The 23,583-nt window shown below is 40.1% G+C and overlaps 1 protein-coding gene across 1 annotated transcript in view; it reads left to right on the forward strand.

The window, feature by feature from the left end:
• CLNK (cytokine dependent hematopoietic cell linker) overlaps window positions 1-23,583 on the forward strand; it is a 197,428-nt gene that overhangs the window by 34,253 nt on the left and 139,592 nt on the right. The window lies entirely within an intron of this gene.

Raw genomic sequence — 23,583 nt, forward strand, 5'->3', positions numbered from 1 at the left:
GGGAAAGATTTTAAACTATTGGTTCAATATCATTTCAGTAATAAATATTCAGTTTTACTGTTCCTTCATAAGTAATTATTTTTGGTATTTTATCCTTTCTAAATAGTCAATTATTCACTAATATTCTATCATTTTAACCTCCATCTATAGTTATGTCCTGTTTTTCTATTCTAATTTTTGTCTGTTGGTACCTTCCTATTTATTCTTGACCAAGCTTGGCAGAGGTTTATAAATTCCATTAATCCTCTGTGCTATAATTTCAATTTCTATATTAATAACTTCTGCTATCTTTATTATTTTCATCTGCCTCGTTCTTGGCATTGTTTTTATTATTTCACTGGCTTACCAAGTTAAATGCTTTAGTAATTAAATTTTAGCTTTTCTTTCCTAAAACAAATATCTCAGTTGCAAATTTTGTATCAGTGCTTAATATTAAATATGTTTTATCCCCATTATCACAGGGATTAAAAATGGGGACATTATTATAATGACTTTCTGACTTAAAAACAAATTCAGATTCGTTTTATTATTTTGTCATCGTTCATGTCTAACTTAATCATGCGGTAGTCATAGAAAATAGGGACCATCAGGTGGCGTAGTGTAAGGCACAGGACTCCACATGGCCATCCATGGTTTGAGTCCTGGACCCGGTGATTGAAACTCATGCCACATGCAGACACATGTGCATGCATGCCCAAAATCCCAGGAAAAGAATGGAGAGGACGGGATTACAGTGTGACCAAATTTCTGGGGGCTGATTTCTCACTTTCTCTTTGGTGAGCACATGTGCCCTATAGCAAACATCTCTCTGAGAAAATAGTCTGCATGCTATTAGTTTCTGAGATTGTTTGACATCTTGTTTTATATTCAAATGAAGAGCACCTTTTGAAGTATTTCATGTGAAAAGAAGGTATATAGCACCATAATTGAAAGCGATGTTATAGAAGTATCGACAAGAATTTTGTTAATTATGCTCTCTAAATATTTTGTATTCTAATAGATCTTTTGTCTTTTTTATCTTATTAGTTATAAAGACTGAGTACCAAAATATTTCATCTGATGATAAATTTGTCCTTGATCCTAGTAGATATTACAAATTTATATGTTATTAAGAAAATTGAATTTTCCACTTATTATAAATTCCTGGTGAATTAAATATTTTGTAATTATATAATGACTCACTTAGGAAAAATGTTTTTTCATAAAACTTATTTTATCTGATGTTATAGCCAAACCAGATGTCTTTGAGTTAGCATCTTCATGGTACTTCTTTTACATTTTTTTCACATCAAACCTTTCCTGTTATTATAGTTTCCATGTCTCTTACAAAAAGCATGTAACTGGATAATGAATTTTTAATTTAGCAATACGAGATTATCTTTTCATTACAGTGTTTACTCCATTTCCAAATTATTGTAACCACAAAAATTTATTTATTTATTTATTTTGAGAGGTTTTTGCTACAGGGCGCATGCACTTGCCAGAAAGACACAGAGAGACAAATAGAAAGCGAGAAATCAACCCCCCAGGGGGGATGGCCATGCCACAATCCCTTCTCCTCCATTCTCCTCTCAGGATATTGGGCACGCACGCATATACGCCCGGCATGAGTTTAAGCCACCAGGTCCAGAACTTGAACCGCCATTGACTACATGGGAGTCCAGTGACATAGCCATTACTCTAACTGCTGGTCCCACTACAAAAATTTATTTTGTGCTTTTCATTTGTCCCCTCCTTTTTATTTTTTGGGGTTCTTTTGTATCTTGTTTTTCATCTTTTTAACTTGATGCATTTACTTGTTTGTGTATACATGTATGCAAATGTCTATTTTTTTTCTCATTCTATTTTATCTCTACTACTTTGCTATGATTCTTCCTATTTCTATTTTTGTTATCTTCTTGTATATTTAACCCATAATTACATTGGGGATATCTATACATAAATAATATATTTACTGAAACCTGGACCTTTCAACACTTTAAATTCTGATCACCCATATAATGTATATGGTCCTATTGTCATGTGTTTCAATTCAATGCTATTGGTTACTTCCTGAAGATTTTATTACTATTTTAAAGTATTTACCTAAATATTTTACGTAAACTTTGGTCACATTTTCTTTATGTATGTCAAACCTTCCATTGACAATCACTTCCTCTCAGTACGAAGAACACCATTTGGAATTTTCTTTACTGAAGTTTCATCACAAGAAAATATTTTTTAATTCTAAAAATAGTCTTATTTTCCTTCATTTAAAAAAATTTGCTGGACATATAATTATAGGTTGGCAGTTATTTTTTCTCAGAACTGTGAAGCTCTTTTTCTACCATTCTTCTGCTAACTAAAGGTGTTAATGAAAAGTGAAGTGTCTTGGAAGTAGTATTTCTTCTCTCTGGATGCTTTGATTATCTTCTTTTTTTCTTTGGTTTGCTGCGGTTTCACTGTAATATGCATAGATGTGAATTTTTCTTGATTACTTTGCATTGGATGCATTTGATATCCCCATTCTCTATTTTGATGACTTTTACATTATCTGATTTTCTAAAGTCATTATCTCTTCAAATAGTTTTTTTGTCTTATTTTCTTTTCTCATCTCCTCTGGAAAGCTGATTAGATATATATTAGACCGTCGCCTTTTAGCTTTCTTTTTTTTCTTTTCTTTAAATTTTCAGATTAATTTCACATTTTACATGAAGTCCCCATTACGATGTATACAGTATATGTTTTTTTCAACAGAGAACTTCACATTTCCATTTTTCCATCTGTCAAACGTTTCCTCCCCTTGCACCTCACACCCACCCTCCACCACCCACTGTCTACCATCCACTCTCCTTTACAGTATCTGCATCCACACCCACCCATTCCAACATCACATCCTCGGATCTCTCAACCTCTGTCATAGAGTGCAGACAATCAGTACAAAGTGAGTGGGGATATACAGTGTGTATCTTTCTAAGTCTAGCTCAGCTCGCTTTGCTCAATATTAAGCCTTTTATAATTATCCACTTTTGAGTCAAACAATAGAATCTACTTGTTTTATTATAGTTGAGTAATATTCCAGTATGTATGTGCCTCAGTTTTTCAACCCATCATCACTTTTGGATCCTTAGGTTGGCTCTATATTTCAGCAATTATGAAAAATGCCACAGTAAACATGGAAGTGCAAGTGTCCTTCTGGTTGATGGTAGCCTTCATATCTCCACTTCATACTTTTTATTTCTTCATTCTATTGTGAATTATAAGAATGTATTTCAAAGACCTATATTAAACTTAATAAGTTAATTCTTTGTTATTTATGTCTAACCTATAGTAAACCCATAATGTAATTCTTTTTCCAAATCTACTTGATCATTTTTATCAGTTTCTTTTTAAATGACTTATGCTAAATCCCTTTCACTAGCATGAGAGAGAGGGTGAGCACTCAACAGGGCCTCATGCCACAGTGATTCCTCCAGCCCTCCCAACCAACCAGGATCACGGGCATGTGTGTGCTGCCTGCCATGTGCAGGTCAGCTAGGAACTGAGCCCTGATACTCCACATGGCTTTCAGAATTCAAGAGCCTTTGGGAACCAGCAGTTAGCATAATGACTATGTCACTGGACTCCCACATAGTCGACCGCGGTTCGCGTCCCGGACCCGGTGGCTTAAAACTCATGCCGGGCACGTGTGTGTGCATGCCCAAGATCCCGAGAGGAGATTGGAGGAGAAGGGATTGTGGCGTGACCATCCCCTTTGGGGAGTGATTTCTTGCTTTCTGTCTCTCTGTCTCTCTCTGTATGTCTGGCGAGCACACGTGCCCTGTAGAGAAAAACCTCTCCAAAAAAAAAAAAGAATTAAAAGAATTCAAGAGCCTTTCATTACCATTGTGAAACTGTGGCCGATCCATGTTTCTTAGACATTAATTTTTGGGAATTTCTTAAGGTCTAGGTTGAAGGCATGCAGAGATTTGCTTTTGTTACACGCTTCAAGGAACTATTAACACAGGATTTCCTTATCCTACCCGGTTTGAAAGACTTGATAGTTAAATCTGAAATCTCATGTGTGTTTATGAATTCTGGGGGTGGGGAGCATACCTGTCGCCTTGGTACCGACGTTAGTGCACAAGGTAGGCTTACTCTAGTTCATCCTTAATACTGAGAATGTTGCTCCTTGTGGGATGAGGGTCTCTTACTAGACTTCTTCTACTAGACCCCTATTTTCCATATTCCACCAGAGTATTACATAGTGTACCACATCTGAGCTTTATTTCAAGTCTTCCACGTTCTGCAAAGACTTTAAAATCATAAAACATTTTTTCCCTGTGTTAAAAAAGCTACCAAGAGAGAAACTAACTGACTTCAATGCTCTTTTTCCTTTTTTGTGTTCTCACCTTCATGTAACTTCATTTATACTTGGGACTCTCTGGAAGTCCTTACTTTAACTGAAAAGTAAGTTTTAAAAAATATTTTTCTATGGGCAGTTCACTGAGGGGATCCAGTTTATTATGCTGCAAAAAATAAATTATATTCTCTCTATGACATCTGATGTTTAAAAAATTATAATTTTTTGTTAAAAATGTAAGAAATGAGTATTTCATATTTTCCATTTTCATTGATGGTGCTCTTACTTTCATATAAAGAAAGTATCCTCTCTGGGATGGGTGTGTTCTTTGCTTAATATGATTTACCAAAGTTTTGTGAACTGTCATCCAAGAAGCATGAATTAATCTTTTACTATGTACTAAATTTTGTGCTATTTCTATTTGAATATATTATCTCATTAGATTTACTATTCAGAGACAAAAGATTCTAGAGCTATCCACATTAAGATGGGAAATCTAGATCTCCTTTGAGGGATAAAAGTGAGGACATTAGCTAAGATCAGTAAATAGTATTCATTAAACCTCTCATTCTCAAAGAAATGCATCTCTCTTATACTGCTATGTTGAAAAAGATAAAAAGCATGAGATGTTTGAAAAATCTTTAAGAAGAATCTGTGTTCGTACTGCTTTGCTCTCTCAAGCTTTGGGCATGAATGTCCAGCATAATGAAACAAAGAAGGAACCAGTGGACTTAGAACCAGAAACAAGGACGTGAGTCCTCGTTTTCTCCTGGTCATTCACAAACTACTTGAATCCAGGCAAAATCTTTTAATCTGTGAAACTTGGACTCTCTTTTCTAAAAAAGAGAGATCATAACTCCTACCAATTGCAGCATTTTCCATATGCCCAATGCTTGAGGTGGCGGAATGTTCGATATGAGATAGATGACTACAGCTGCCATGAAGAGGTTAAGCCTTGAAATCAACTGTACCACCCCTCCAATCCTTTATCCATCATCTGCCAGATAAAAGTCATATGATAATGTACATTAAGCACATGAGAAATATCTGGCATCACTTGTCTCTTAACTGTTAGTCCTTTGAATTTGGAGTCATAAGATAGTAACAGCTCTGGCATTTAGTGGCATTCAAGATTCAGATAAATTGGCCAGTTTCCTCATCTACAAATTAGAGATAATGATATATGTCTCATAAGAATGCAGTTCCCTGGTGTCACTTGCAGTAATATATGGGAAAGGTCTTAATCAGCTCAAAGAGACCACAAAGATATGGTATCTCATTTCATGGTAATTTGTATACTGAGATACTTAGCTGAAAGGATATGCAACAAGATGAGTTTGTTCTACAACTAGAGGTTATAAAAGAAATGCAAAACATGACACTATTCCTTTCCAGTTTCCAACCTATATAGAAGAGGAATCTTTCAGAGAGAGGTCACAGTGAAATAAGTGGATTTTAAGATAATTAAATGTAGGGACATGTATACTGACCTGAAATCGGGAAACTGAGATTTCAGTTCAGAAGCTAGTCTATTCTAGCCTTTTAAGAATCAAAGGAGTATCTATGTTCATCATTCTTGCATATTCTTCATCTCGAATAATATTTTATGTGAGTCAGCTGAATAAATGAATACGTCAATTTTCTTCCAGTTAGCTTCCTCTCTGTGAAATGGTATTTAACATCTTCTCTCTTAGTATTAAGATATATAAGAAAGGTTTCACGTAAGGACACTGTCGTACTTATTATAGAGTACTTCTCTCTCTGCATTGCCGATAAGAAGTTCCTATCTGTATCCTACATGAATTTAATACAACTTTTTTCCTCCAAGTCTTATTGAAGAGCTCAACCATAGCTATATGAAATAAGCACTCTTTCAACTCCAAAAGGATACATTTTAAGTCACATTCTTTCTCTTTTTAATTTCTTACTTTGAGTTTTTCTGACAAAGCTCAAGACCCAAAGGGGACAGATATCTAATTTTCAGTCCTCAGAGAATTTATTATAATCCAGCAGGTCAGGTGCCTCATAAACATAATCAGATATGAGGAATGAGTGAGGGATGTTCAAGACTCCCCAACAAGCCTGAGGTTCTGTGACCACAGTTACTAAATTTCTACTTTTCACTGCAGAGTTATGGAGGGAAATGACTTCTAAAAGCATGATCTCTTGATGGGCAACAAGATTTAGTTTGAAATTTCAGGGCTAAGCTGAAATGATAAGATATGTCACAGAGCCTAGACCCACTCAGTAGATGCGATAAGTAAGACTCACCTCTGCCCCCAGAGAGCTAATAGTCTGTGGGAAGTTTGGGAAGCGCACACATGATAGTACTACCTACAGAATGCTAGAATAAAGGCGTATACAACGTTCAGTGAAAGCCACAAAGAAAAGAATATGGAAGAAAACTGCCCCAAAATAGGCTGCCTCAAGAATATATTTCTTCACTGTAGTCTTGACAAGAATCTTAGTTCAGCAGTTTTTTCATGTTCCCAAATCCACAGCCAAGAAAATCATGCTCAAGTTCACCCAGTGCCATAGCAACATGTGCAGAGTTGATCCTACAGGTCCTAACTAGTTAGAAGCAGTGGGTGGGATGCTGATGCCTGGGTTCCTGTGAGTCGAAGGTAGTTTCATTACCCATACACATATTCACTTTTACACATAAGGAAAAGAGAGGCGAGGGTGACACAGTTCTCCGCTCCATTGCAGTGTGGCTGGGAAGTCAAGCTCTGCACCAGCACACGGCTTGTGGCCCACTTCTGTCTTCTCCACTTTTGTCTTGTGCAGGCAGTGAGGAATTTTTTTCTGGCAAAATATATTTGCTCGGGCACATCTGCTCCAAAGCTGATAACATGTCCTGGAAACCCATCATCAGACCATTTCACTTAGCACTTCAAGTCTTGGGTCTATTTCCTGAGCCGACACCTAAGTGACATAGACTGTCCTTTCAAATGCCAAAGCACTCTGGATTTTAAAAATAAAACTTAACCTTGCAAAGTTCAGTTTCTAATCCTTTTTTGGTTATATTTTGTTTAAAAGAAGCGTTCAAGTTAGCTAAAATACAACCGGCATTTGAAATTTCAAAACAACTATCTATTTATCCAATTAAAATGTATGCATGTCTGTGTGTGTGTGTATGTGTGTATGTGTGTGTGCATGCATGCACACACATGCATGCATATTCCATTTTTAAAGTCGCCCCTATGTTACCAGTTCCATATAGTATGGCATAAGATTATGCTAAGGATTGAATAAGGATTGAATGAGGATTAAATGTCTTATCTTTAAAGTGAGAGATTAGGCAGTTAAGTATATAAACTCAAGTCTATCTTACTTAAGCACTTGTGTCAGTTCTACTTAACCATGCAGATTTATAAGGTTCTTACACTCAGAAATGAGAGAAATTGATATTTCAGAAGGCGTGTAGAGTCTTAGAACAACAGGATTAAAAGTTCCCTTGAAGCACATTTTATTCACTTTGCAGGCATTTAGTGAACTCTCTATTAGAGGCTAGGCAATGAGTAGACACTGGGGAGAGTGACATGAATGTCTCGCTCTGTCAATCATCTATTCACGTGGGCCATGAGAGGCAACAAGTGCTATGACAGAGGATGGCTCAGGACACTTGGCATTGCAGAGAAGGGCACCTACCTCTGGCTACAGCAGAAATCCAAAGAGGAGGGGGATTAGAGAACCTTTCTGGGAAAAAGTATTTCTTTTTCCACATTCACCTCATTCCCTATTATGGCCCCATGGTCACTCCTAGACTGAGCAGACAGCATGCACAAACACAGGGAGACCCGTGACAGAACGCAGCAATCACCTGGGCCCTCCCAACCCTCGAGATCTAACCAAGATTGGCATGAATGCCATTCTCATGCTTGGTGAGCATTTATGACCCTAACTAGCAATTATAGTAAGTTCCCAGCATAAATATCTTCTCACAGCTCTCTCTGGTTCAGAATGGAAGATAATAATTAAGAAGCAGCAGGAAAACCCAGCTCTACTCAGAATCATGATAAGCTATATTATAGCCAGTGGTAAAAAGAAAATGGTTAACACTGATTCTATCTTTATTTTGAATTTTTTCATTATATAATGTTTAAATTAATTTAAATTTCGAAAAAAAAATGCAATCAGTGTTCATCTTGATCACTGAAATGTTTGCTTCTAAGGTAAAAGTCCCATGAGCTTCAACCTGGTTTTCTTCCTGAGTCTCTATTACATTCTGGATTGCATGGTGTAGACTGCCTGAGCTCAAACCCGGGCTCTGTTTACTACTAACTGGGAGATCGTTTGCAAATTATCAAACCTTAGTTCCCTCATCTGTCAAATGGAGGTAATAAGTACCATGTCATTAATTTGGGAGGTTATGTGAGTTAATACATGGAATATGGGAGACAAGGGTCAAACATTAATATATAGAAAGCATCACAATAAATAAATCCTAACATTCATGGTCTTGGACTCAGAGCCCCTCTTTGATCCCTACATTCACCATAACAATGGCCAAGATGAGTTTGCTACATAGAGCAGTCTTTTCCTGAAGACTTAGGAAAAATAGACAATGGAAACATCATACCCCAGAAACAACTTAAACTTCATAATATTAATAGATACATCCATTCCTTGCAACCCCTTTCCTCTGGCTGCTCCACCCCTCCTATTGCTCAATCTCCTAACATCCTACTAGCTCTTCCTCTTCCCTATACTGAGTATCTTTCTTGTCATCTTGTTTCTATGTTGCCCAAATAAATCTCCATACTATGCTGAACACTTTGATCTTCTTCAGTTCACTTTTTCAAACCCAGTTTTAGGACTGCTCGGCATAACAAAGCTCATTGAGTTTCGCAATAGAGAAAGTAGATTTCCACATAATATGACCTGGAGAACTACAGTTACAAACCAAAGAAGAACATAAGAAGAATCAAAGAACATAAGATACTTGGTATAGTTGATGCCAAGAGGTGTGTGGTAGAATTTCTTTCTAGTACATTTCAATATTTCTTTCAGACACTGAAAGGTTAGTTTTCTGGAGTCTTAGGAGTGAACAATGAATGCTGCTTGGAAGCACATTAGAAAGTGAAGAAGTGTTGAGGATATGGAAATACTGGTGTAACACTCTCACCCCCATCCTGTGACAATCCTCTGTTATTATACTTGGAAGTAGCAGTGGATCCTTTCCCTAGAGTTCTCCCTTGGGTTACTTCAGCACCTTATCCTGATGACAGCAGGAAATTATGAGACAATAGCAGTATGTGAAAGAAAGAAAATTAGTCACTGTGATACAATCAGGCTAGGCAACTTTCTTGCTTCTGAACAATAGGCAGGGTTCGAACAAAAACGACATATCTCCTGGTCACTACAGTATCTATCTATCTATCTATCTATCTATCGGGCTGACCCCATAACCTAATGGTTAAGTGATCCACCACCCCTGTGGTTTGAAAAACATGCCGGGCAGGTGTGCTTGCATGCCCCAAATCTCAAGGAGATGGGGAAATGGAGAAGGGATTATGGTATGACTATGCCCCATTGGAGGTTCTCTCTCTCTCTCTCTCTCTCTCTCTCTCTCTCTCTCTCTGGAAAGCACATAAGCCCTCTGAAGTTAAAACAAAAATAAAAACAGAGTAGGCGTTCAACAGACATTTTGTTCATTGAGTTATTGGTAGGACATTGGTTGAAAGATGAAGGGACCTAAAGATGGGACTTCCTGACAATGAAGTCATGTGCCTTTCTGCCTCTGTAGCCATCTTGGGGAGGAGGAAGTGCAAAGAGGCATTTGCACTTTTCAGGAATATTCATTCTTCATGTGGCATGATTTAGCAATATGATCAGCAAAGAAAATCAGGAGTCACTTAATAGACGAAGTCCAGAAAATGTACATCCTAACATTGTACCACTCATGTTAAAGCACTTTGTCTGTTTCTCCATTTGTCTAGTTTGTGTGTGGGTGTTTCCTGTTTTGAGCTAGATAGCTGCATCTGTCATCCATTAATATGATTTACCAGATACCCACTAAATGAAGTTCAAAACATGGTGACTTACAGCTTTGCAGAATTTAGTATTTAAAATGTCCTTCAGTGTCCACTATTTCATGTCTTTCCTGGGAGTCTATAATGATATTAAGGCAAACATATATAAAAATATTTTTTCCTATTTTAGAGTTGAGATGACTAAAGATTAAAGAAATTAGTTGAGTTTTTGAGTGACTCAGATAGTAAATGACAGTGCAGCCCAGTGAGACAGGGTAGTTTCTTGTCTTTTTCTTCATTTTAGTTATTTTTCCCTTTCTATTATACAGGTGAGGAAGTTGAAGGGAGAGATTCCATGACTAACCCGTGTTTATGAGAGTCCAGTTAGTTGGTAGCAGTACCAAAACACAAACTAGCAACATCAGATTGTCTACTTTTTCTTTCCAGTGCCCACACTGCCTGTCTTTCTTCCGTTTTTCCTCCTTGCTTCTCTCCTGGTGACCTCCTCTGCCTATAGTGCCCTCTTGTCCCCGTTCGCTCCCCTTTAGGATATATATTAAATGAATCTCCAGCACAGTAAACGTGACCCTTGCTCTTTCCAGCCTCACTAAAGATCCTCCTACCTGTACACTGTCACTCTGCATTTGGTGCCTCTGCATCTAAGGCGGGAACTCTCAGGGCAGGTGCAATGTCCTGGCCAGAACAATTGTCACAGAACAATCCTGAGCCATGCGCCACGCACGTGGTAAGAGGCGTGGACATGAAGTCGGAATACGCACGGCAGTATAAGCTGACAATGGCAAAAGTATATATATTTTCATAAATTTCTTTATTTGTTTTATTTCTGTTTAGACCACAGATTTTTTCCAGAGTTGACTTACAAAATTTGTTTCTCATATGCTAGTTATTATAGTTATCTTTTTTGTTCTGTTTTCCTCTTCCTATGTATTTATTTTTTATTTTGTACATTTCATTACTATATATCACTTTGCTTATAAGTTGAATTTACCCAGCATGAATACATTTCACATCAGTCCAGTTGAGGATACAAAACACATTATCATTAATAGATAATAACCCATCTCTGTGTCCCATAAATGTCTTGTCTCTCTATTTTCCTCCTTAATTTCTTGTCCTACACTCTCTCTCTTCTCCCACCCTCTTCCCACATTGTCTCCAGAATCCACAACAATTTTCAATGTTTCTATGTCATCCTGTCTCTCAGTTTCCACCACAGAATGCAGTTGGTGTATGTTAAGTGGGCACAGACAATGTCTCTCTTTCATAGACTGCCTTGCTTCACTCAGCAGTAAATCTTCCATATTCATCCAACTTCCACCAAATGCCAGAGTCTTGTTTTTTTTCTTTTTTTGTTGTTGTTTTTGTTTTTGTACTTCCACCAAATGTCAGAGTCTTGGTTTTTCCTTTTTTTGTTGTTGTTTTTGTTTTTGTTTTGTTTTTGTTTTTTTTTTTTTGGCTGAGTTTATATGTCACACTTTTCCAATCTATTCATTTGTTGGTGGACATTTGGGTTGGTTCCATGTCTTAGCAATTGTGAGTACTGCTGCAATAAGTATGGTAGTATTCTTGCTGTATTTGAAGGATTATTTTTGTCATTTATTCATTCATACACTTATCTATTCATTCAGATGAAGGGTATAGTAACAGTCTGTAAGCAGCACTCTCAGCAGCTTACAGTCCTAAAACAGCATCCGGGCAGCACATCACAGAGAGTCCTGGCTTCAGGTGTGGACTTTATCCCAAGGGAAATGGGGAGGGAGAGGGCTGTCTGCAGTTTACCCTGTGCTGCAGGAAACATGCTTCTGTTGCAGCCATGCTGAGCCCTCAGTTCAGACCCAGATTGTAGGTAACCCAGTTGATGGGACTCACCTAGCTATGGGGTTGTCAGGAAAGTGATGACACATTTTTGCATAGAAAATCACATCATGACTTTTCCAACAATCTAAGAGCTCTCTATCTCCACTGAGTCTTCAGCTCCTACCAATGTAATTGGGTAATGTCATAACAGCTCCCATTCCTGCCCCTTTTGATCCTCCAGCCCCAGGAGGCTGGTGAACTTCCTCTCAGTCAGCCCTGCCACATTTCCAGCAAGTTCTCAAGTCCCCATTCTGACTATGCCTCCAGAGGCCAGTTCTTCTCTACCTAGGGGTCTGGATCCTGCTTAAAAAACCAATCTTATTCTCTGACAACTTCAAGACACCCAAGGCAAAAGTCAAACATTCTGACCTAATACTTGATTTTTGCTTTCACACAAAAGATAGCCCTGACATGCTCAGAGCCTGGAGGGTGGGCAGGCTTTTAGGGGCAGCTGCCGGACACTTTCCCCCTTAGCTGCAGCCTGACTTCCATCAGCAGCAAAGGTTTGCTTCTGCAGCTTGAAGCACAGGCTCCCAGGTGAGCACTTCCTGCTAACTTCTAGCATCTGCTTTTCATCTGCCAGTAAGTAGGATTCACATTGCTGTTTATAGTTCCTACTACAAGGACAGTTCTTGGGCAGGAAAGCAGAAGCCTACAGTGCTTGGGAGGAGGCAGAAGCCTAAAGATGGAAGAGTACAAACAATGGAAACTGTTCACACTTGTAAAGCTCTTAATAGTCTATATCTTAAGTCTGGTCATATGAACCAATAGCCTTACAGTGGGATCTCTATTTTTTTTTTTTGGAGAGGTTTTTGCTATAGGGCGCGTGCGCTCGCCAGACAGACAGAGAGAGACAGAGAGACAGAAAGCGAGAAATCACCCCCCAGGGGGGATGGTCACGCCGCAATCCCTTCTCCTCCATTCTCCTCTTGGGATCTTGGGCACGCACACCCACGCACCCACGCCCGGCGTGAGTTTTAAGCCACCAGGTCCGGGACGCGAACCGTGATCGACTACGTGGGAGTCCAGCGACATAGCCATTACGCTAACTGCTGATTCCCTGTGGGATCTCTATTTTGTTAAGGGAGTGGGAGTGAACATGTTTTCATACCCACTTTAAGATTGCATAGAGGTTAGCAACAGAGAAAGAATTATAATACAGGAGGTGTGTGTGGGTGGGTGGTATCAGACAGAGGGAACGAAAGATTGACAGAGTCAATCAGTTAAAGTCCCGGACCCGGTGATCTAAAATTCATACAGGTGTACGTGCATGCATGCCCAAAATCCTGAGAGGAGAATGGAGGAGAAGGGATTGTGGCGTGGCCATCCCCCGGGAATGATTTCTCACTTTCCATCTCTCTACCTCTCCAGCAAGTGCATACACCCTATAGCGAAAATATCCTCCCCCGCAAGAAAAAGAAAGAAAGAAAGAAAAGTCATGATGTAGTTTTCTGTTTTTCTGTGCAAAAATACGTCATGGCTTAGGAACCAGCAGTTAACGTAATGGCTATGTCACTAGACTCCCACGTAGTCGACCACGGTTTGCGTCCCAGACCCGGTGGCTTAAAACTCACACTGGGTGCATCTGCGTGAGTGCCCAAGATCCCGAGAGGAGAATGGAGGAGGAGGGATTGCAGCGTGACCATCGCCCCTGGGGGGTGATTTCTCGCTTTCTGTCTCTATGTCTCTCTCTGTCTGTCCAGCAAGCACACGCGCCCTATAGTGAAATCTTTCAAAAAAAAAAAAAATACATCATGGCTTTTCCAACAATCCAATATTTACTCTTCATGATGATTTTGTGAGTTGTATGCTGCAGGCAGTCTTTTTTCACTTTATTGATGGGGAAACTGAGGCTCAGAGGATACTGCTGAGACATCACAGGGGCATCTCAGATCCTTGGGCGACTCCTAAGTCTGAAAGCTACAGGCAGTCCCCTCCTGCCCAAGCCAGCATGGCTCATACAAGCCCTAAGGCCCACTGATCACCACCTGAGCAGAGAAAGTGCTTTGCACAATGAGCCAAAGCCCCTGACAAAGTATTATTCGATGTGTCAGTGCTAAAGCATACTGTCTAAACCATTTCCCATCACCAGAGGGAGGGACTGGCTGTGTAAAAGGTGGAGTCATTCAGTCAGTTTTATGCAGCCTCATTCAGCAGTGCAAGAAAGGGATGGGAATTTGATGTGAGATTCGGTTTTCTACTGGCCGAAAATGCTCAAACTACCAGATCAAGAGTATTCTCTTTTTAAAAAGTATTTATTTATTTTTGCAGAGATTTTTACTGTAGGGAATGCATGCTCACCAGAGAAACAGAGAGAGAGAGAGAATTAAAAATCAACCCTCCACAGGGCATGGCCATACTGCAATCCCTTATCCTCCATTCTCCTCTTGAGATTCTGAGCATGCACATGCACCCGGCTTGAATTTCAAGTCCCAGGGACTGGGACTCAAACTATGCTTGGCCATGTGGGAGTTCAGTGCCTTAACCACCACACCACCTGCTGGCCCCAAAAAATGTTTATTTTATTTATTTTTTCTGAGAGAGAGCGAGAGAAGATGAGAAAGATAGACCCTCCAACACGGTCCTCATGCTGTGACTCACCCCCAGCCTCGGACAGCCCAGTATGGATATGCACTTGCCCTGTGCACTCAGGAAGGTTTCCAGACACAAAATCAGAACCTTCCTATGTGGGTCAGGCTCACAGAGTGTTGTATTTTTTATCACTGTACCCACTGTCTAACCCCGGCCCCCCACATCACAGTATTTGTGAAATCCATTCATGTAATGGTAATGGTTTTCCCCTGAAAGAAATCAGCCCTACTGGGAGTAGGGAAGGGCTTCTGTTGAGTAGTATCCCTCAAAAAGTTTATATGAGGAAGCCCTAACTCCAAGAATGCTGAAGCACCTCAGAATTAAGCTGTACTTAGAAAGAGGGTCTTTAAAAACCTAATTAATTTAAAATGAGATCATTAGGGTAGTCTCTAATCCAATATGACTGATATCCTCATGCAAGAAAGAAATGCAGATACAGATATACAGAGAGAAGACCATATTATGACACAGGGGTAAGACAGTCAGCTATAAGCCAAAGAAGAAAGGCCTTAGAAAAACCCTAGATCTTAGTCTTCTGGCTTCCAGTACTATGAGAATAGCAATTCTGTTGTTTAAGCCACTCGGTGGTTCTTTGCTTGGCAGACCAAGAACATTAGCACAGCATTCATTTGATAATCTTCCCAGATAATCCTAGTATGAAGCAGAGGGAGAAAGCTCCCATTTTTTCACCATGATGACAATTATAATACTATCAATGTCAACAGAAATTATTATAAGAATAAAGCACTGTAGCTTAGCTTTTAACGATTAATGTGCCACTTTCATATACATATCCACAGTATTATTGTGAGGATTAATAATTATTTTCATTTTAAAGATGAGCAACTTAATTTTTTTTTGGGGGGGGAGATTTTCACTATAGGGCACGTGTGCTCACCAGACAGACAGAGAGACATAGAGACAGAAAGCGAGAAAACACCCCCCCAGGGGCGATGGTCACGCAGCAATACCTTCTCCTCCATTCTCCTCTCGGGATCTTGGGCACGTACGCACACGCACCCGGCGTGAGTTTTAAGCCACCGGGTCTGGGACACGAACCGCGGTCGACTACGTGGGAGTCCAGCAACATAGCCATTACGCTAACTGCTGGTTCCCAGCAACTGAAATTTCAGAAAACAAAGTGGTTTGTTCAAGTTCACAGAGTTTATCATTTAAAAAGCTAAGGCACAAACACTAGCTCCTCAAGACCTCAATCCTGGGTACATTCACATCATCTTTCATCAGAGTATCTGCTTTCACCAAAGCCTCCTCTGGTTGAGATGACTATGTGGCCCAATTTGCCCAAGACAGTTTAAGTTCGCACTGTTCCCAGAACAGTTATTAGTAGTGCACCCTTTACTCTCAATGGCATCTGGATTTATAAATATTTTTTTAACCTGGCCACCCTACGCATAAGCCACATTTAATAGTAGAAGTTTCCCAGGTGATTACCAATCATCTCCACAGAATAGCCATTGTCAGTATGGTAAGGGAAAGTCCACCGGCACCTATTTCCCACACCAGTGAGAGTCAGCCCAGCAAAGACGCAGGCTGTGGTGCGGAGAACAAGGTACAGTCAAGGGCTCAATTCAGGAGACCAATGTCTTGGTTTGGACCTGCCATCAGCTTGCAGTGAAAGAGGGAATTTAGCTAGATACTCCTGAGCTCTTTCTAGCTTTCATTCTCTGGGAAATTCAGTAAGTGTTTTTGTTTGGCTTTTAGTTTACCCTATGGCACATACACTTGCCTGGGAAAGAGAGAGAGAAAAAAAGCGAAAAACTACCCTCCCCCAATGATGGCTTCCCCATAGTCCCTTCTCTATTCCCTCTGGACCTGGGACATGCATGCACACACATGCCCAGAAGTTGGCCATGAGGGATTCAGCCACCTTAACCTCCATGCCATCTGCTGTCCCAAGGTCCGCAAGCATTTAATGTGTTTAAAGAACTATGTAAGTTGTTGGGAAAAACAAGAGGAATGACTGACATGTGCCAAAACCTGGGGGTCTTTTGGATCACCTGACAGTTCCTTGTTGGGAGAGACAGATCTTGTAACTGAGAGCTCTACCAGCTGGGGAAGTTGCTGGACACAAGGGTACAGTCGGGATGAGGAGCCTGTGTCCACTATGGCATGCCAAGAGCTTAGGAAGTGAGAAAGCCTCACAGAACTGCAGCTGCTGCCAACTTCGCTCCCTAGCTTATCGGCAAATAGTGAATAGATAAGTAAGCAAATTAATATAGCACTTCACCAGTGAGAAAATATTCAGCAGTCTAGAAAGCAGATTGGAAAAATCTCAGGACTGTCATCTTTTGAAAGGAGGAATAGCCAAAGGACTGTTTTGAGGGGAGAAACTCTCCGTTGAGAATTAGGAGACCCAGTTTCCCCACCGAGATCTCAGCTAAGGAGTTGTACAATGGAGCAAGGCCCATTCTCCTTCTGGGCCTCGATTTCTTCCTGAAGACTAACTAATCCATTGCATTTCACCGAAGTTCCTTTCTCTAATGACTTTCACTAACCTTAATGAATCTGAAGGGAAGCGTCAAGTTGTTCTCGGGAGGTCTGCACAGGAAGGAAGCACAAACGCTTCAGGAGGCTGAGCAGTGACAGGTATTTCAAAAAACAAAGTTTGACTGGGGAAGCTGGGAGTACAGAGGTGCCTCTGAGAAGCAGTAGGGCAACTGAAAGTACTTAGAGTAATTAGCACTAAAAATTCACGGCCTTTCGGAGAGCAGCATAGGCCCAGTCGGCAGAATCCAGGCTGCAGGGTTACTTTCTCATTCCTCAGATCAAATGTGGAGAGGTAGAAAGCGTGAAGCTTGAGTTGCAGGGGAAATGACAGGCAAATGCAATAAATAGGACTAATTAACTTCAGCTTCATTCCCCAGATTGCAAAGGGCCAAGTGTGCGCAGCAAGCTTGCCAGGAAGCAGTGGGGTCCCCAGACCTGCCTACTGACCCAGGGCTACGGTGCACAGCATCACCCACAGTACCCACCCGGGCCTCCTTTGATAGCTGAAGCTCACTATGGGCCACGTTTTCATGTCAGATACTCAGTCCTCTCCCCTTAGCCTTTCCTCAGGGTCCCCTCTTTTTTTCAGAGACATTTGTTGATAACCCTAGTGACCTCTCTTTTCCGAGCTCTGGCTCTTTCAAGAAACAAGTGTTGGCCAAGGAGAGGGTGTGGCACATGATTAAGGGCAGGGCTCGGGGGGAGTCCCTCAGTCCAGACCCAGCTCTATGTGATCTCAGACAGGTGACAACCACTCTGGGTCTCATTTTCCGTGTCTGTAAAGTGGGAGTTCTAATACTTTTTTTTTTTTGAGAGATTTTTGCTATGGGGGCATGCACTCGCCTGAGAGACAGAGAAACAGAGACAGAAAGTGAGATATCACCCTCCAGGGGTGATGGTCACACTTCAATCCCTTCTCCTCCATTCTCCTCTCAGGATTTTGGGCACACATGCACCTATGCCCAGCATGAGTTTGAAGTCAGTGGGTCTGGGAGTCGAACTGCAATTGACCACATGGAAGTCCACCAACACTATCATTATGCCATCTGCTGGCCCCGAGAGTTCTAATTCTAACTAGTGCACTGAGTGCTAGTGGGATCGTGTAAATCAGCACGTAGTGCTACATCATCATGTGACCAAGCACTCTACATTGTTTAACCTTTGTCATTATAACCAAACTGAAAGGGCTAACCCAAGGAACAAATGCAATATCATTCGTGAAATTGCTGTTATGCAAATGGACACTGTTACATGTCCAATTATATTGTGATTACCCATTCTGATTTATTTATTTATTGAGAGAGATTTTTGCTTAAGGCACATGTGCTTGCAGGAAAGACAGAGAGATAGAAAACAAGAAATCACCGCCCAGGATAATGGCCACACCGCAACCCCTTCTCTTCCATTCTCCTCTTAGGATTTTGGACACACACACACACACACACACACACACACACACACTTACCTCATATGAGTTTTAAGTCACTGAGTTCAGGACTAGAACCACCATCGACTGTGTGGGAGTCCAGCATCGTAACCATTATGGCATCTGCTGGTCCATGATTGCCAATTCTATTACCATTGTGTGGAGTGGATTCTGTCTGCTTCTTGTATCATTCAGCTGACATTTGTGCGTGTGTGTATGTGTGTGTGTGTGTGTGTGTGTGTGTGTGTGTACGTATCTTCCTGTTCAATGACATTCCACTAGCGTGGAACAATTATAAAGAAGTGGAGTAAAAAGATGGCAATATTTTTGGTCTTTGGAAAACTTACAGACGCCTAAGAGGGCTTTGTGTAAAAAAGAAAGAGCTTTGGTTCTAGGGTCAGATACTCCTAGATTAGACATAGATCTCTAATTCTGTATCCCTTTTCTTTCACCTGCAAACCATGATCACAAACTTCTCATATGGGAAAAGAGAATTAAAAAGGAGCATGCATGTCAATTATTATCATCTAGCACATATGTATAATTTGTTAATATTAGTTTATATCAGATTGCCCAAAAAAAGTCATACCCCAATACAGAAGCTGAACAAGACATTAACCATAATAGCACAGAGAAATGACAAGTTATCAGTCGAGAGGATATGCCTACCTCACATGAAGGACTTTTAACTTTAATTTTATAAATGAAAGACATTCCAGGTTTAAAATTCTTCTGCTGTAAGTGATCTAGTCACATATGCTTATTTGGACCTGAGTTTGGGGGGTTTGATTATTTTGTTTTGTTTTGTTTTGGAGAGGTTTTCGCTGTAAGGCACATGTGCTTGCCAGAAAGACAGAGAAAGACAGAGAGACAGAAAGAGACAGAGAGAGGGAGAGAAATCAGTCCCCAAGGGGTGTGGACACACCACAATCCCTTCTCCTCTATTCTCCTCTTGGGATCTTGGGCATGCATGCACACATGCCTGGCATGAGTTTAAGCTACCAGGTCCAGGACTTGAACCGTGGTTGACTACATGTGAGTCCAGTGACATAGCCATTACTCCAACTGCTGGTCCCTGATTTTGTTTTATTATTTGTGGTTGCTTTTTTTTTTTTAAGTTTTTTCACCATAGAGCATGTACACTCACTAGAGAGAGACAGAAAGAGACAGAGAGAGGGAGAGAAATCAGTCCCCAAGGGGTGTGGACACACCACAATCCCTTTTCCTCCATTTCCTCTCAGGATTCTGGTCATGCACTCATGCATGCACTCACACCCAGCATGATTTTCAAGCTGCCAGGTCCAGGGCTCAATCCACAGTCAGTCATGTGAGAGTCCAATGTCTTAACCACCATGCCACTTTCTGGCCCTCTGTTTGAGGTATTTTAAAAGTAGTATTTAGTTTTCAGTATGTGATGAATGCAAAAGCAATGAGAAAATTAAAAGTTGTAGGAAAAATGAGATTTTTTTTTTCCCTGTGAAAGTGAATGAAACTGACAAATGCCACATGACTGTGTAGCATGACTCTTTCAATAGTAGAACATTCTGGAAGGCAAATAGTGAATCTTCCGTGTTTGAAAAGCATAGCCAATATATACTAATAGCATTTAGCAAGAGATGAGAAAAAATCATCACCAGGTTTGGGCTAGATCCAGGGATACAGTGATATGCAGAGAGATGCCCAACCTTCATGGCATGGCAATATTATAGAAAAAAATAAACATTTCACAAGTAGCAGCAGTTAGGGATACTAAATGGATCTTCCAATATTGTATGAAACACTATGCAGATTATCTTGGAAACTTGACAAATCCATCATGCTCTTCTATTGTATTTCTTCACATAGAGCTAAAGACATGATAGATACCCTCTGTAGGCTAGAAGATAGACAAAGATGATGATGAATGTGACAAAAGCCAGATGGAGGAAAGTGGATAGACCAAGAGAAGGTTTGGAGGGAAAGATCTCCGAGATTAGTAAGGATTGGACTAGGGGAACGAGATGGCCAAGCATAACCCTTGGACTCCTATGTATTGTGCAACTAGGTGACAAAGGCAGCTGGAAGATGGAGTTTTAACAGATATAACCTTTAGAATTTTTTTAAATTAATTTTTTTACATTCTTTCACTGAACATCATCACACCATACAAAATGTAATTTCCCATTCAGAATACACTGTATACTGTCTTAATCATGCATAAATGATAAATAAATATTTTTTTATTTCTTATTTCTTGTATATTCTTTTTTTTTACCATTTTTTAGAGGGTTTTTTTTTTTCACTATAGGGCGCATGCGCTCGCCAGACAGACAGAGAGAGACATAGAGACAGAAAGAGAGAAATCACCCCCCAGGGGGGATGGTCACGCCACAATCCCTTCTCCTCCATTCTCCTCCCGGGATCTTGGGCATGTACGCACACGCGCCCAGCGTGAGTTTTAAGCCACCAGGTCTGGGACTCGAACCGCGGTCGACTACGTGGGAGTCTAGCGACATAGCCATTACGCTAACTGCTGGTTCCCTTTCTTGTATATTCTTGTGTGTGTGTGTGTGTGTGTGTGTGTGTGTGTGTGTGTGTGTGAGTCCCCCCCACCACCATTTCTCATCCTTTGCCATTTCTCACCCGCCTGGTATCTGGAATTGCTTTCTATTCCTTTGCATTTTTTACTACATTTTATTTTTTTCAAATAATTATTTTATTTAACTTTATTTATTTATTTTAATTTGACCAGAGAGGGACAGAGTTGCTGGGGACCAGTGTTGGTGGGGGTGGGTTGACTCGTCAGAGGCGGCACTAGAAATAAAGACTGAGGCCTCTGTGCCTTTTCATGCACGTCCTGAGTGGGACACTCCTCAGAGATTGCTCTCCTTAGAGTGACAACTGCTAGGAATCATTGTGCCTTTTTATTGAAAATGTGATACATGCAAGTAAACAGGTGAGGGGCTACGTATTCTAATTATCAGTTCATAAAGTTTTAACAATAGAGATCATAGATTCCATTCAGGGTTTGATTAAGGGCAGGTCTATTAATCATCAATACAATTCAACAATTGTTTAATTGATGTAAGCAGGCTTTTTGGGAATTTCTGGGAGTGTGGTTTTGGAGAACAGTTCCAGCAAGCAGAGTTAATGATCAGCCAGTGTTCAGCAGCAGCCATCTTGCGATTACTAAAAGAAAATCTCAAGTATATAGGTATTAGTTCTTATGGATCTCAATAAAGAATGATATTTATATAATTCTATAGAGATCTAAAATTTAATTAAAGGAATCCTAATATATTTACCTATTCTGAAGGGGTGAAGTTATTGTTCACTTGGTGAGGGCAGGGACAATTTTTTCAACTGGCAGTAAAGTGACTAACAAGTTAATGAAAAACTTTGTGATACACCTGAGCATTCTATTGTGCCTGTGGTGCCACTGTCATGTATTTTTTCAGAACAGTAGCTACAGTGGGGCGGGAGTGTCCTGGGTCAGTTTCGGCCTAAGGGGTTATTTTTAAGCTTATGTTAAATGTGTCTTAAGGCCTTCCAAAGGTCAAGAAGGACTTCAGCACACCCTCCATTGTAACCACATGGATGAAGCGTTGTAATTAACAGTAAGTGGTCAGGGTAAAGGGGAGTGGTTGGGAAACTTTTGGGAAATCTTACTACAAAGATGTATGTGAGAACTATGTAATTCTTTTATAGTAGTATATCAGGGAGTCAGAGGGGGGTCACTTCCCAGCAAGGCTACTGCAGTTTCCAGAGTATATAGCAAGTGGCTTTGCCAACATGCTGAATTAACCCAAGCTTTGCTCATAGGTCAGGGGGGCGTACAACAGTGGCCTTGCCAACATGCTAAGCCGACCAAAGCTGTGCTCAAAGGTCTGGGGGCTCAGGCAGATCCTGGAGGCCCACCAGGTTGGACTCCTCCACAGAGTGAAAAAGAGAAAGAGAGAATGAGTGAGAAAGCAAGCCACCAGGTCCGGGGAGTCCAGCACCCTTAACCACCATGCCACCTGCTGCCCTCCCCCCAACTCACACACACACATTTTATTGACTCACAAAATATCTTAATTAATCTAAATACCTTTGGTAGAAAGTTCAGCTGATATATACATATCTGTGAACACATGTTGACTTTAGGCATAAAACTATGTGAATAGAATGAATACTATAAAATAGCACCTAGCTAAGGCTATATAGCTTACTATGGTCATTAAATAGGTATTTTTTAATATATTTTTTTAATTTCAAGAAAGGAAGTTTTGGCTTTAATAAATGAAAATCAAAAAATGTTAAGAGAACTTTGCTTAAGACTTAAAGCCAGGAAACACGTGAGGATTCTGTTCAAATAGTAGGTACATGGACCTATCAATAACTCAAGAGAATACAAAAATCCTTAACTCTGGAAAACAAAGCATAGAAGACCAGTAATGTTTTAGCCAAAAGTCATAAAATTCTATTTCACCAGTTTAGACTTATGTACTTAATCTATCTTGTATTGTGGTCTGATCTTTCTGTTTAATTTTGGGAAGATAACATTTAGCTCTGAACTTGTCCTTACTTTTAAGTTGGCCATTTTCTTCATTGTTTATGTACTTAATCTATCTTGTATTGTGGTCTGATCTTTCTGTTTAATTTTGGGAAGATAACATTTAGCTCTGAACTTGTCCTTACTTTTAAGTTGGCCATTTTCTTCATTGTTTTTGAACTCTTATTTCTGTGTGTCTGACTTTAGTTTTCCTGATATAGCACTCCCTTCAGAACGTCTTGGAGATCTGGTCTGGTGTCAGTAAATTCTTTCAGGTTTTGTTATCTCTTTCCATATGAAGGATAATCTTGCTGAGTATAGTATTCTTGGTTGAAATTGTTCTTCACTCAATACTTTGAGTATGTTTTCC

The sequence above is a fragment of the Tupaia chinensis genome, unplaced genomic scaffold (genome assembly GCF_000334495.1).
Source record: "Tupaia chinensis unplaced genomic scaffold, TupChi_1.0 Scaffold145561_1, whole genome shotgun sequence".
NCBI lineage: Eukaryota > Metazoa > Chordata > Mammalia > Scandentia > Tupaiidae > Tupaia > Tupaia belangeri.